This window comes from Zea mays, chromosome 3, assembly GCF_902167145.1.
Source record: "Zea mays cultivar B73 chromosome 3, Zm-B73-REFERENCE-NAM-5.0, whole genome shotgun sequence".
Lineage (NCBI taxonomy): Eukaryota > Viridiplantae > Streptophyta > Magnoliopsida > Poales > Poaceae > Zea > Zea mays.
This window is the reverse complement of record NC_050098.1, coordinates 217,730,047-217,746,215: the sequence shown is the minus strand read 5'-3', so window position 1 is coordinate 217,746,215 and position 16,169 is coordinate 217,730,047. Positions and strand designations below refer to the sequence as shown.

General features: G+C 40.3%; 1 non-coding gene across 1 annotated transcript; it reads right to left on the bottom strand.

Moving 5' to 3' along the window:
- Window positions 1-290: 290 nt before the first annotated feature.
- MIR319a (microRNA MIR319a) lies at window positions 291-499 on the bottom strand. The gene has a single exon (NR_121072.1). It is a non-coding gene; the product is annotated as a microRNA MIR319a (primary transcript).
- Window positions 500-16,169: the final 15,670 nt, after the last annotated feature.

Sequence of the window (16,169 nt, the reverse complement as noted above, 5' to 3'; positions counted from 1 at the left end):
AGAATAGTTCACGAGGCAGGACCTTTTAGATATATTAAGATTTCAACAACGCTAAGAATAGTTCATGAGGCACTGCGGATTGCTTTCATCTAGTGGGGAGAAAATCTGATCAGATGGTAGAACGTACACAGCAAAGGAGAAACAGAGAAGAACAAAGGTAATAACAAGCGCCAGAATATTGTTGAGAAACTCACAAATTAACAACATAGCTGTAATAAGTGTGCACCAAATATTACAGAACAAAACTCGAGGTTATTGGTACTGAGGTAGGTGGTTTGATTTCATGCACAAGCGTTTGAGCAAACAAAAGGGAGCACCCTTCAGTCCAACCACAAACAGCGTAGAGCTTGATTTTAGCTCCCGCGCCACCCACTCGGCTACCAAGACCAGACCTGTCCATGGTTCTTGGCAGGTGAATGGATGAGTCGGCAGCTAATGAAACCCTACAGCCATTTCAGAGTGGACTGAAGAGAGCTCTCTTCCAGAGAAAACATGAACCCAAAGGCCAAACCAGACGAACAAACACCAGCAGCACAAGTGAAACCAATAATAGGTGGCCATGCAACTGCATGTTCTTGTTCTTAACGCAGCGTATAGATGTGTATCATCACTGCATCCCGTGGCTAGATAGAGGAGCATGTATACACGAACGGCCGCCATGCCAGTAAAAGAAACCAGATTTTTAACATCCCAGAGGTGAACGCAAACGATGGTGTAACTCAAGAGCTTACGAGGCAACGAGAACAGGCAAGCGATATGGAGAAGATAAACTCTGAGACGATGATACCACCGGAAACGGAAGAGAGACTAGAGAGGAACAGGCCGTTCATTGGTCTTCTGGCTCTCTGGGGAATGCTAGGTATGAAATGGCTCATGGATCCAAAACGCAAGGAAGAATGGTCTTAAATAGTTGAAGAGGAGGGTCTCACATCATTTCTTTTGGTATAGCTTGTTGGCACACAGCTAGCCCATACAGTATGTGCTTGTACTGCTGACCCCCTATGTACAGTATGTTGTTGCTCGGGTGAATAATGGAGATAAAATATGTCTCGTCATAGTACATATAATTGAATGAGTTTTTTTTATACTGGAGCAGGTATTGGAATGGATCGACAGAATTCTATCAATTACTACTAAACGGTAATTGCTAACAATCATGTCCGTGCCACATCTGTCAGGAAAAACTTACTAAATTTTGACTATAAAAAAATAATTTCGCACAATAAATTGCTTTTTTACTTTCTTTTGTTACTTTTTTGAAGCACGCCATAAATGTAATTACTCGTATACACACATGCAAGTTTAGCCATATGAACAAACATATTTATATCTTAACTTTATGTGCATATTCATTCAAAAGGGTTATACTTAGTTCGCAACTCCAAAAGACTCTCTACATTCTTCCTAAATATTAATAAGAGAGATTTTTTTAAAAAATATTCACAAACAAATTATTGAAATGGTTATCTAAATATAGCCATCTTGTATCCTAGATTTCTTGTTACTCAAAGATAGAAAACATTAATGGCTCTCTAGAGTGCAAAGCTGTTGAAGATTAGAGAGATATAGAAAATATTCGGACAGATTATTTAAATGGTTATTATCTACGGAGGTTGTTGATTCAATCCAGCCGCAAGTGTAAATGATTTTTCACAGGAGGATTATGTAAAAAGAACACCTATGAAAATTGGTTTCTAGAGATGGTTTGGTAGCATAACCGCTAGTTAATTATTTGTAAAATATTAAATTTCATGTCATGTATTTTTTCGGAAGTGAATTGTTTTTAAAAATTTAACTAAATCCAAGTATACATTACATACAATTATGTTTCCATGCATGACAAAATAAATATTTACTTTATTCTATCATAATCATCAACCCACCAGATATACACAACAAAGTTTTCAACTCATAAGTTCCATGGATTCTCTAATAATCATTTTTGCTTAGTCTCGTTCTAGTGTGGCAAAATCTATAAGATCTTGCTACTCTGGATTAGTAGCTAACTCAAAGGTGGCATCATGATATTTCCTTTCAAAGTGAACTACTACTCTCCTGATGACGATTCTGCACATGTTCTCTCACATGTTTATGAGTTCTCTATTTTGTGAGAAACCCTATTAGTCGAAACATATTAGATCTTGTGGCTATTACATCAGCACTGTATGCGTTTCCTGCAGCTACTCTACCGCTGGTGTTGCTGTTATATATAGTGACATGTGAGAGGTAGTGTTCAAGTCACAGCTATGATGCGGTTACTTATATCTTTGCTAATTTCTTTGAGATAACCTATCAGCCGACGAGATTTTGTTTCCACTTCTATCGGGAGCGAGACATCAACGAAGACAAATGAAGTTGCATGGGCGTTGAAGCATGAGTCTGCACATGCACATGCACTCCTCGTGTTTAAGCAAAACTTCAGGAAAAAAAAAGTATTCCTTGTCGTCCACCCCTTTGTCAGCTTTGAGTTCACCGGGTTTTAAATCCCTCTTGCTGAAGCACAACAGTTCCAAGATGAATATATTAACCTCTTAGCTCTGCTTTCCAGACAAAGTTGTTAAGTTACCAGTAAAGTATCCTTTTGGGTACTTTACTAGTGTTTCTTGGAATATTTCTCGTCGAAAGGTTGCCGCTTGCCGCTAGGGTCATTGTCTTGGAAGTACATAGGTTTATCGTACAGTTTTTAGGGCTACAATAGCAACATTCCTCTAGTTAATCTATCCAGAGTTCCATCCCTACAAAATTCTTTAATCTTTTTTGAAACTCTCTCGTATCTCTCTTTATTAAATTGTATGACAATGTCATTATATTTGTTTATGTGACATGTTATTCAATGAAAATAAAACTCTCATAAAATAATGGCATGTCTACCACCTTGAAGATGGAACGATATTGATTGTTTTCCTGTAAGGGCATGTACAACCCTAAAACGGTGGAACGATTTTCTAAAACGGTGGAACGATTTTCTAAGTAAGACAATAAAAAACTGTACTGTATGATACAACTCTAAATCATTGAATCATAAATATAATTAAGAGACAATGCGTGTGGAGAATTATGTACATACGCTCTTATATTTTTTTAATTAACTCCTAAAGACCCTCAAAAGACTTGGTCACTATTAAATGGGTTATACACGCTCTAAAGTTTGCAATATATTCTACCATCTTTTTCCTCCTCGGCGAGACGAGATGAGACCAGAGAGGCAGGAGTACAAGTGCAAGTGCAAAAAAAACAAAGCTGGAACAGACCCTCTATGCGTATTTGGGCCTAGTACATAGGGACACGCATATCTTCTTGGTTGGTAGTAGGTCATTCCCAATCCTAGATTCGTTAGCAAGTTCCAACAAAAAGCGCATAATTCTAAGCAAACTCCTCGACCTTAGTAGTACTACTTACTTCATTATGGATCTAAAATCATTTATTAAAATCAAGAACCAGAATTTCTGCATGGGTGCTGAATGCTGAGTAGATGAGGACGATGACGAGGAACGGGCAGCTAGGCTCCCCAGCTGGTGAGACGGAATCAAATCGACGGATCAAAGAGCAAGGGAGATTTTGTCGGGAGCAAAAGACAAAGCAGGGAGAGACATGTTAGGGCATATACAACCTACTAATATATATTACTTCTATGTTGCACTCTAAGCATTATATACATCTAACAAACTCTTTCATACAACTCAACAAATCTAAACATTATTGTATCTTAGGTCAACAAATCTAAACATTATTGTATCTTAGGGCATGTACAATCCTGACACCGCTGCATGGTACGACAAGTATAAGACACAGCTAAAACACAATATAATACAGTGGACGTATCTAAAACATGTGTATTGTTATATTCATTGCACCAATCAAAACATTCAATAAATTAAATTGATCAATCAGTTAGTCCTCTGTCTCAAGCATAGAGCCAAAAAAACTCGTTAAGATACATGTCTTGATTTTTTTACATTATTTCATTATACATACTCAAAGACGCAGCTTAAGACACCTATTGTATTTGTACATGTCCTTATCCTCTAGAATCCTTTGATATATGACCTTAGATCTATCTCTCTCTTTCTTCATAGCGGATGTACCCGTGTTCTCAGTTTTCACTATAGTGTTCTTTGGATGGATGTCCCTTTGATTCAACATAAGATTCCATACGCCTGGAATGGTCCGATCAATAAAAAGGTGGTGTGAACTCCCTTTTATGACTGCAGGAAATGGGATCTCTGCAGCCAAGCATCTCCCCTTTGTGCGAGGAGTTTTTTCCCTTAAAAAAAGAATTCGCGAGCCACTGATACTCTCTTTGTTCATTCGCGAAAGAATACAATTCTACCAAGATTTTAAATGTTATCCTAAAACCAATATAACTCTATTTTTCTGTCCCGAGACGGTACAATTTTGCTTTCAAAAAACTAATTAATTCTAAACTTAACTAAATTTATAAAACACAGCATTAATATGTAAAAATAGTTTGCTTGAGGGTTGATCTGACCCTCAAATATATATTATTTTTTGTGGTTTTTAAAAGGTTTACTTGAAAAAAACTTTGGTTAAGCTAACAATACCTGTTTTCATTATAAATATTAGTTTTTATTTATTTAGTTAAATTTGACATGTTATAATTCATGCACAAACCAACATTAACATTCTCCTAGCCACGTAATAAGTTTTAGGTTCGCTAACCAGTGCCTACCTGTTATCTAGCTAGTCTGCCATGATCAGCACCTACAACTTATAATAATAGAGGATTACCCATAAATGCAATTAGCACTCTAATATACTTCATCCGTCCTAAAATAAAAATAGATATCGCTATGATATTTAGCCGATCAAACTTTCTTATGATTGAACTATATTTTTAGAAAATGCTAGCAATAAACTCAATGGTCTATCTATATATTATAAATAGTAATATATTTTCATACACATTTGATCAAAGCTAAAAAAATTAGTAAATTGAAATGACACTTATTTTGGGATGAAAAGAGTATGAGTACTAGTTTGTATTGCACGAACACAAATTAAGACTTAACTGAATATCTGTTACAATCTTTAACTAACAATTTTAACTATTATAATATAAACTTGATATGGTTACATTTGTAATTACTATCCAATGAACATAAAATATAATTCATAACAAATATAATTAATATGCAACAAATGAATAATTTGATTATAGTTTAGGAGAGCATGCAATGTCTGACTACCCGACTAAAGGGAGCCAGTTTGGGCTCTGGACTCGGGACTTTCAAGGGTTGACGAAGCTCAGCTCTACATAACCTTGTTTTTGCCACATCTCAACATCAAACATTTCATCAATTAGGTCATCAAGAGCACTAAACCCGTAACCTAGACTTCTTCTTTCAGGCCTATTTGATGCTATTATAATCAACTTGTACAAGCCAAGAGTACGTGGCATTATCAGATGTTTGATTTCTTAAGCCTAAGGTGGGTGTTGACATGTTGTCCTCTTTAGGTTAGCCCCGAAGCCATGGTGCAAAGAGAACACGCCTTCCATCGACACCAACGTCTGTTATATCTACAAAGGCACTAATGACATATGCGAGCTATATTTACTACCTAAGCAGGTCATTCTCAACAGGGGTCTAATGTTAATTTTTCTAAGATTCTCGGGTATTTGAAACAATGTAAACAAGTTTCATCCTCATAAAACTCATTTTATCACATAAAACTTTTATCATCTCTTTTTATTTATACTATGACATGCCATCTTATTAATTTAATGCTAAAAAAACTCCTATTGAGATTGGTCTGATTTTGCGAAGTGTACATGTCCTTGACCACATTTAGGCTATCTAAGACCCCTTTATTTGTTAGATCAATGTTTTTCTAATCCTAAAAACTATCATAACCAATGTTAATGTTAAGTGATGTCCATATATACTACTAGTTGGCTACTTTTGCATATCACTATCATCCAAAAAATAATACAATTACAATACAATACCAAGTCAAACTTTTTAAAAATTAATTAAATTTATGTAAGATACGAATATTTATGCCTCCAAATAAGTGTCACTGCATACACCATGAGATATATTTTCATAGCGTACATGTTTGTGTTATAAGATTTGTATAAAATTTTCAAACTTTAGAAAGTTTGACTAGACAGAGCTAGAGTTGTATTTGTTTCGAGATAGAGATAGTATATAGGTCTAAAATTTATACTTCCTCAGTCCCTAAACAATTGTTATTCTTGCTTTCGAAAATCAATATATAATATTTATAATGTATAATTAGTATCAATAATGTATTATTGAATCTATTTTTACAGTAAGTTTATTTGAAGATACAAATGATGATAATAGTTTCTATAAATATATAGTTAAACTTTAAGAAAATCCGACAATTAATAATAAGGGAGGAACATCAGTATATATCTCTCTCTCAAACTGTATATATGTCGACGCCAACAGCATCATGTGACATCTCTTCGATTCGCCTTGCCGCTATGATTCTTGGCCTTGACGTACTAGCGTTTGTCCCCCTCCAATTTTATAATGAACTTGCAGCAAAAGGAGGAGATATGGACCACAGACCATTTTCTCAGGCACACTGTAAGAACGGTTTCGCACGCACCTTTGTAGGAGCTGAAAGATTTGAATACCCCAGGGCCAGGGCCCAGGGCTATGCTATGCGTGGTAGATCATGCATGGAGTACAAACAGGGTGTCATGCACTGCAAGTTCCCATGCACGTCCGTATGCGGGCAAAGTGCGGCGTTGCATGCATGGGTAAACCCTCGTCCAACACCAGCTGCCACGACCATCTTTCTGCGTTAGTAAAACCTAGCTAGATGATCAGCATTCAGCAGGGAGGGAGATGGGAGATGATGCTACTGTGCTCCTCGCCGCCGACAAGTTCTTCCAAGTCCTGTCCGCGAGAGTACCTGAGCCTGACGGCCGGGACCAGTACGTGGCTGCGGATGGTCCTGCCTGCCATGCAAAAGCAGTCTCTCGTCTCTGCGAGAGGAAATGAGGCGCGCTCTGTCTCTGTCCGGTCCGGCGATATTCAAATGGAAGCGGTCGAGGTGGTGGCCCCTGTGAGAAGATCTGTCCCTGACAGTTTAAACTGGAGCTGAGAATTGACAATTCGAAACACCCATGCATTTGTACTTGTCGGTACTTTAACTTGCAGACGCAGTTTTGCGCGATAATTTTGCAGCTATCACCATGATCTCTTCCCACTTTCATTTAGGAGTTACGAGATTACTCGGCAAGGGAATGGGTCGGCGGCAATGAGGCCTCAAGGCCAATTTTGCAAGGGCATGGTTTCCATTAGAGTTGAAAGTTGGGTCGTGCTCTCGACCCATATTTTGGACTAAATTTTTAGAACAGGCACGACACGATTAATTTTTTTTCCTTTTTTGTTGTGGTACCTGCTTGTGGGGTGGTCCCAATCACTATTTTTTTTCCCTTTTTTGTTGCCAAATGTATGCATGTGGGGTGACATATTATTTTAGGGATGTAAAATATGGTACCACATTTTTTTGAAGCATGTCATCTTTTTTTTGTGTACATACATATACATCCAACAATATACACAATCAGTAATACTGCAGTCATCAGTCAGTAATTTTACAACATTTACTCAATAATAATTCTAGTAGTGAAGAGATATTATGAAATTATTGACGAAACACACAATAATTATTGAAGAAACAATCGGTAATTACTGACGAAATGCTCAGTTATTACTAATGAAACACTCTATAATTGCTAACAGGGCGTTCAATAATTACCAACGAAGCAGTCGGTTATCTACAGACGAAACGCTCGATTATTACTGACAAAACATGCAGTAATTACTGATGAAATATCATGTAATTACTGTAACGTTCGGTTATTACCGACGAAACGTCATGTAATAACCAGTGAAATGTTCGGTTCTTACCGACGAACTGTTTGCTTAATACTAACGAAACGTTCAGTTATTAACAATGAAACGTTCGGTTAGCACTGACGAAACGTTCGACTATTACTGTTGAGACGTTCGGCTATTACCGACGAATCTGAACAAAAAAATAGGAAAAGGGACACGCGGGAGAGAGGGCAGCTTTTTTTGCATGCGGGCATGCAGGGGACGTGCGGGACGGAGGTGAGACTCGTCCAGATGAAGCTTTACCCTAGGTGACAAATAGCGCTAGCTTATATATAGTTTATATATTATTAGCCCTAGGCTTACAATAACTAAAGGAAGCCCAGGATAGTCACTAGCTACGCGGTTGAACCTAACCAGATTGGCCCACGTGCATGACCTGCGCGTGTATTTCAGCGCGTATCAATCCCGTGATCTACAGTTTCTTTCTTTGAATCTTTGTCTCTCCATTCGCTTTAAACCATCGGGTAACCACTCGATCTCGAGTTGCTAATAAAGAGTGTGACACAAGGATTTGTTTTACCGAGGTTCGGTTCTCGCAAACCTACTCCCCGTTGAGGTGGTCACAAAGACCGGGTCTCTTTCAACCCCTTCCCTCTCTCAAACGGTCCCTCGGACCGAGTGAGCTTCTCTTCTCAATCAAACGGGAACAAACTTCCCCGCAAGGACCACCACACAATTGGTGTCTCTTGCCTTGGTTACAATTGAGTTGTTCGCAAGAAAGAATGAAAGAAGGAAGCAATTCAAGCGCAAGAGCTCAAAAGAACACAACAAATCTCTCTCACTTATCACTAAAGCCTTGTGTGGAATTGGGAGAGGATTTGATCTATTTGGTGTGTCTAGTATTGAATGCTATAGCTCTTGTAATGTGTAGAAGTGTGGAAACTTGGTTCCAATGAATATGGGGTGGTTGGGGTATTTATAGCCCCAACCACCACAAAGTGGCCGTTGGAAGGCTGCAGTCGCATGGCGCACCGGACAGTCCGGTGCGCCACCGGACACTGTCCGGTGCGCCAGCCACGTCAGCAGACTGTTGGGGTTCGACCGTTGGAGCTCTGTCTTGTGGGCCCGCCTGGCTGTCCAATGGTGCACCGGACAAGTCCTGTAGACTGTCCGGTGTGCCACCCGCGCGTGCTCTGCTCCTCTGCGCGCACAGGCGCGCATTTAATTCGTTGCAGTCGACTGTTACGCGTGAAGTAGTCGTTGCTCCGCTGTCACACCGGACACTGTCCGGTGACTCACCGCACAGTTCGGTGAATTATAGCGGAGCGGATTCCCGAAGCTGGCGAGTTCAGAGTTGCTCTCCCCTGGGGCACCGGACACTGTCCGGTGGTGCACCGGACAGTCCGGTGAATTATAGCGGAGCGCCTCTGAGAATTCCCGAAGATGTTGAGTTTAGCTTGGAGTTCCCTGGTGCACCGGACATTGTTCGGTGGTGCACCGGACACTGTCCTGTGGCACATCGGACAGTCCGGTGCGCCAGACCAGGGAGCACTTCGGTTATCCCTTGCTCTCTTTGTTTGAACCCTTTTTCTTGGTCTTTTTATTGGCTTATTGTGAACCTTTGGCACCTGTAAAACTTATAGACTAGAGCAAACTAGTTAGTTCAATTATTTGTGTTGGGCAATTCAACCACCAAAATCAATTAGGAGAATAGGTGTAAGCCTAATTCCCTTTCAATCTCCCCCTTTTTGGTGATTGATGCCAACACAAACCAAAACAAGTATAGAAGTGCATAATTGAACTAGTTTGCATAATTGTAAGTGCAAAGGTTACTTAGAATTGAGCCAATATTAATTTTCATAAGATATGCTTGGATTGTTTCTTTATTTTTAACATTTTGGACCACGCTTACACCACATGTTTTTTTGCAAATTCTTTTGTAAATTCTTTTCAAAGTTCTTTTGCAAATAGTCAAAGGTAAATGAATAAGATTTTGAGAAGCATTTTCAAGATTTGAAATTTTCTCCCCCTGTTTCAAATGCTTTTCCTTTGACTAAACAAAACTCCCCCTCAATAAATTTTCCTCTTAGTGTTCAAGAGGGTTTTAAGATATCAATTTTGAAAATACTACTTTCTCCCCCTTTTGAACACAATAAGATACTAATTTGAAAATCATTAGTTTTTTTAAAATTAGGTGGTGGTGCGGTCCTTTTGCTTTGGGCTAATACTTTCTCCCCCTTTGGCATGAATCGCCAAAAACGGATACTTTGAGTGAAATATAAGCCCTTTTAACTACTTTCTTCCCCCTTTGGTAAAAGACATATGAGTGAGGATTATACCAAAGTCGGAGAGTTGCTTGGAGCGACGGCGAAGGATGAATTATGGAGTGGAGTGGAAGCCTTTGTCTTCGCCGAAGACTCCAATTCCCTTTCAATACACCTATGACTTGATTTGAAATCCACTTGAAAACATATTAGTCATAGCACATGAAAGAGATATGATCAAAGGTATATTAATGAGCTATGTGTGCAAGACATCAAAAGAAATTCCTAGAATCAAGAATATTTAGTTCATGCCTAAGTTTGTTAAAAGTTTGTTCATCTAGTGGCTTGATAAAGATATCGGCTAATTGATCTTTAGTGTTAATATATGCAATCTCGATATCTCCCTTTTGTTGGTGATCCCTTAAGAAATGATACCGAATGACTATGTGTTTAGTGCGGCTATGCTCAACGGGATTATCCGCCATGCGGATTGCACTCTCATTATCACATAGAAAAGGAACTTTGGTTAATTTGTAACCATAGTCCCTAAGGGTTTGCCTCATCCAAAGCAATTGCGCGCAACAATGGCCTGCGGCAATATACTCGGCTTTGGCGGTAGAAAGAGCTACGGAATTTTGCTTCTTTGAAGCCCAAGACACCAAGGATCTTCCCAAGAACTGGCAAGTCCCCGATGTGCTCTTTCTATTGATTTTACACCCTGCCCAATCGGCATCCGAATAACCAATTAAATCAAATGTGGATCCCCGAGGGTACCAAAGCCCAAACTTAGGAGTATAAACTAAATATCTCAAGATTCGTTTTACGGCCGTAAGGTGAGCTTCCTTAGGGTCGGCTTGGAATCTTGCACACATGCATACGGAAAGCATAATGTCCGGTCGAGATGCACATAAATAGAGTAAAGAGCCTATCATCGACCGGTATACCTTTTGATCGACGGATTTACCTCCCGTGTCGAGGTCGAGATGCCCACTGGTTCCCATGGGTGTCTTGATGGGCTTGGCATCCTTCATCCCAAACTTGTTTAGAATGTCTTGAATATACTTCGTTTGGCTAATGAAGGTGCCCTCTTGGAGTTGCTTCACTTGAAATCCTACGAAGTACTTCAACTCTCCCATCATCGACATCTCGAATTTTTGTGTCATGATCCTACTAAATTCCTCACATGTAGATTCGTTAGTAGACCCAAATATAATATCATCAACATAAATTTGGCATACAAACAAACCATTGTCAAGAGTTTTAGTGAATAGAGTAGGATCGGCCTTTCCGACTTTGAAGCCATTAGTGATAAGAAAATCTCTTAGGCATTCATACCATGCTCTTGGGGCTTGCTTGAGGCCATAAAGCGCCTTAGAGAGTTTATAAACGTGATTAGGATACTCACTATCTTCAAAGCCGGGCAGTTGCTCAACATAGACCTCTTCCTTGATTGGTCCATTGAGGAAGGCACTTTTCACGTCCATTTGGTAAAGCTTAAAGCCATGGTAAGTAGCATAGGCAAGTAATATGCGAATTGACTCAAGCCTAGCTACGGGTGCATAGGTTTCACTGAAATCCAAACCTTTGACTTGTGAATATCCTATGGCCACAAGTCGGGCTTTGTTCCTTGTCACCACACCATGCTCGTCTTGCTTGTTGTGGAAAACCCACTTGGTTCCTACAACATTTTGATTAGGACGTGGAACTAAATGCCATACCTCATTCCGAGTGAAATTGTTGAGTTCCTCTTGCATCGCCACCACCCAATCCGAATCTTGTAGTGCTTCCTCTACCCTGTGTGGCTCAATAGAGGAAACAAAAGAGTAATGCTCACAAAAATGTGCAACACGAGATCTAGTGGTTACCCCCTTATGAATGTCGTCGAGGATGGTGTCGACGGGGTGATCTCGTTGAATTGCTTGGTGGACTCTTGGGTGTGGTGGCCTTGCTTCTTCATCCTCCTTGTCTTGATCATTTGCATCTCCCCCTTGATCATTGTCGTCATCTTGAGGTGGCTCATCTCTTTGATCTTCTCCTTCATCAACTTGAGCCTCATCCTCATTTTGAGTTGGTGGAGATGCTTGCGTGGAGGAGGATGGTTGATCTTGTGCATTTGGAGGCTCTTCGAATTCCTTAGGACACACATCCCCAATGGACATGTTCCTTAGCGCGATGCACGGAGCCTCTTCATCACCTATCTCATCAAGATCAACTTGCTCTACTTGAGAGTCGTTAGTCTCATCAAACACAACGTCACAAGAAACTTCAACTAGTCCCGAGGACTTGTTAAAGACTCTATATGCCCTTGTGTTTGAATCATATCCTAGTAAAAAGCCTTCTACTGTCTTAGGAGCAAATTTAGATTTTCTACCTCTTTTAACAAGAATGAAGCATTTGCTACCAAAGACTCTAAAATATGAAATATTGGGCTTTTTACCGGTTAGGAGTTCGTATGATGTCTTCTTGAGGATTCGGTGTAGATATAACTGGTTGATGGCGTAGCAGACGGTGTTGACTGCCTCGGCCAAAACCGATCCGAAGTCTTGTACTCATCAAGCATGGTTCTTGCCATGTCCAATAAAGTTCGATTCTTCCTCTCCACTACACCATTTTGTTGTGGGGTGTAGGGAGAAGAGAACTCATGCTTGATGCCCTCCTCCTCAAGGAAGCCTTCAATTTGAGAGTTCTTGAACTCTGTCCCGTTGTCGCTTCTTATTTTCTTGATCCTTAAGCCGAACTCATTTTGAGCCCGTCTCAAGAATCCCTTTAAAGTTTCTTGGGTATGAGATTTTTCCTGCAAAAAGAATACCCAAGTGAAGCGAGAATAATCATCCACAATAACTAGACAGTACTTACTCCCGCCGATGCTTATGTAATCTATCGGGCCAAATAGATCCATGTGTAGGAGCTCCAGCGGCCTGTCAGTCGTCATGATGTTCTTATGTGGATGATGAGCACCAACTTGCTTCCCTGCCTGACATGCGCTACAAATCATGTCTTTCTTAAAATGAACATTGGTTAGTCCCATAATGTGTTCTCCCTTTAGAAGTTTGTGAAGATTCTTCATTCCGACATGTGCTAGTCGGCGATGCCAAAGCCAGCCCATGTTAGTCTTAGCAATTAAGCAAGTGTCGAGTTCAGCTCTATCAAAATCTACTAAGTATAGCTGACCCTCTAACACTCCCTTAAATGCTATTGAATCATCACTCCTTCTAAAGACAGTAACACCTACATCTGTGAAAAGACAGTTGTAGCCCATTTTGTATAATTGAGATACAGAAAGCAAATTGTAATCTAAAGAATCTACAAGAAAAACATTTGAAATGGAATGGTCAGGTGATATAGCAATTTTACCCAATCCTTTGACCAAACCTTGATTTCCATCCCCGAATGTAATAGCTCGTTGGGGATCTTGGTTTTCTCATAGGAGGAGAACATTTTCTTCTCCCCTGTCATGTGGTTTGTGCACCCGCTATCGATGATCCAACTTGAGCCCCCGGATGCATAAACCTACAAAACAAGTTTAGTTCTTGGTTTTAGGTACCCAAACGGTTTGGGTCCTTTGGCATTAGATACAAGAACTTTGGGTACCCAAATACAAGTCTTTGATCCCTTGTGTTTGCCCCCAACAAACTTGGCAACTACCTTGCCGGATTTGTTAGTCAAAACATATGATGCATCAAAGGTTTTAATTGAAAAGTTTGAATCATTTGATGCACTAGGAGTTTTCTTCTTAGGCAATTTAGCACGGGTTGATTGCCTAGAACTAGATGTCTCACCCTTATACATAAAAGCATGATTAGGGCCAGAGTGAGACTTCCTGGAATGAATTCTCCTAATTTTGCTCTCGGGATAACCGACAGGGTATAAAATGTAACTGTCGTTATCTTGAGGCATGGGAGCTTTGCCCTTTACAAAGTTAGACAATCTCTTAGGAGGGGCATTAAGTTTGACATTGTCCCCCTTTTGGAAGCCAATGTCATCCTTGATGCCAGGGCGTCTCCCACTGTAGAGCATGCTTCTAGCAAATTTAAAATTTTCATTTTCTAAGTCATGCTCATTAATTTTAGCATTAAGTTGAGCAATGTGATCATTTTGTTTCTTAATTAAAGCTAGGTGATCATGAATAGCATCAACATTAATGTCTCTACATCTAGTGCAAATAGAAGTATGTTCGACGGTAGATGTAGAGGGTTTGCAAGATTTTAATTCTACAACCTTAGCATGTAATATATCATTTTTACTTCTAAGGTCGGAAATGGAAGCATTGCAAACATCTAATTCTTTAGCCTTAGCAAGCAATTTTACATTTTCAATCCTAAGGCCAGCAAGAGAAATGTTTAATTCTTCAATCTTAGCGAGCAAATCAACATTATCATTTCCAAGATTGGGAATTGAAACATCACAAGCATTTGAATCAACCTTAGCAATTAGTTTAGCATTCTCATTTCTAAGGTTGGCAATTAAATCATGTGATATGCTTAGCTCACTAGTTAATTTTTCACATTTTTCAACTTCTAGAGCGTAAGCATTTTTAACCTTAACATGCTTTTTGTTTTCCTTGATTAGGAAGTCCTCTTGGGTGTCCAAGAGTTCATCCTTTTCATGGATGGCACTAATTAATTCATTTAATTTTTCTTTTTGTTGTATGTTTAGGTTGGCAAAAAGGGTGCGCAAATTATCTTCCTCATCACTAGCATTATCATCACTAAAGGACTCATATCTAGTGGAGGATTTGGATTTAACCTTCTTCTTTTTGCCGTCCTTTGCCATGAGGCACTTGTGGCCGACGTTGGGGAAGAGAAGTCCCTTGGTGACGGCGATGATTGCGGCGTCCTCGTCGGAGGAGGAGTCGGAGGAGCTCTCGTCGGAGTCCCACTCCCGGCAAACATGGGCATCGCCACCCTTCTTCTTGTAGTACTTCTTCTCCTCCTTTCTTCTCCCCTTCTTGTCGTCGCCCCTATCACTGTCACTAGAAATAGGACACTTTGCAATAAAATGACTGGGCTTACCACACTTGTAGCAAACTTTCTTGGAGCGGGGTTTGTAATCCTTCCCCCTCCTTTGCTTGAGGATTTGGCGGAAGCTCTTGATGATGACGCCATCTCCTCATTGTCGAGCTTTGAGGCGTCGATTGGCTGTCTACTTGATGTAGACTCCTCCTTCTTTTCCTCCGTCGCTTTGAATGCGACCGGTTGTGCTTCGGACGTGGAGGGGCCATCAAGCTCATTGATCTTCTTTGAGCCTTTGATCATCAATTCAAAGCTCACAAAATTCCCGATTACTTCCTCGGGAGTCATTAGTGCATATCTAGGATTGCCACGAATTAATTGAACTTGAGTAGGGTTAAGGAAAACAAGTGATCTTAGAATAACCTTAACCATTTCGTGGTCATCCCAATTTTTGCTCCCGAGGTTGCGCACTTGGTTCACCAAGGTTTTGAGTCGGTTGTACATGTCTTGTGGCTCCTCCCCTTGGCGAAGACGGAAGCGACCGGGCTCCCCCTCGATTGTTTCCCGCTTGGTGATTTTGGTCACCTCGTCTCCTTCGTGCGCGGTCTTTAACGTGTCCCAAATCTCCTTAGCACTTTTCAACCCTTGCACCTTATTATACTCCTCTCGACTTAGAGAGGCGAGGAGTATAGTTGTGGCTTGGGAGTTGAAGTGTTGGATTTTGGCCACTTCGTCCTCATCATAATCTTCATCCCCTACGGATGGTACCTGTACACCAAACTCAATAACATCCCATATACTTTTGTGGAGTGATGTTAGGTGATATCGCATCAAATCACTCCACCTAGCATAATCTTCACCATCAAACGTTGGTGGTTTGCCTAATGGGACGGAAGGTAAAGGTGTATGTTTAGGAATGCGAGGATAGTGTAGGGGGATCTTACTAAACTTCTTGCGCTAATGACGCTTAGAAGTTACAGACGACGTGTCGGAGCCGGAGGTGGATGGCAACGAGGAGTCGGTCTCATAGTAGACCACCTTCCTCATCTTCTTCTTCTTGTCGTCGCTCCGACGTGACTTGTGTGAAGGGGATTCCTTTCCTTCCCCTTCCA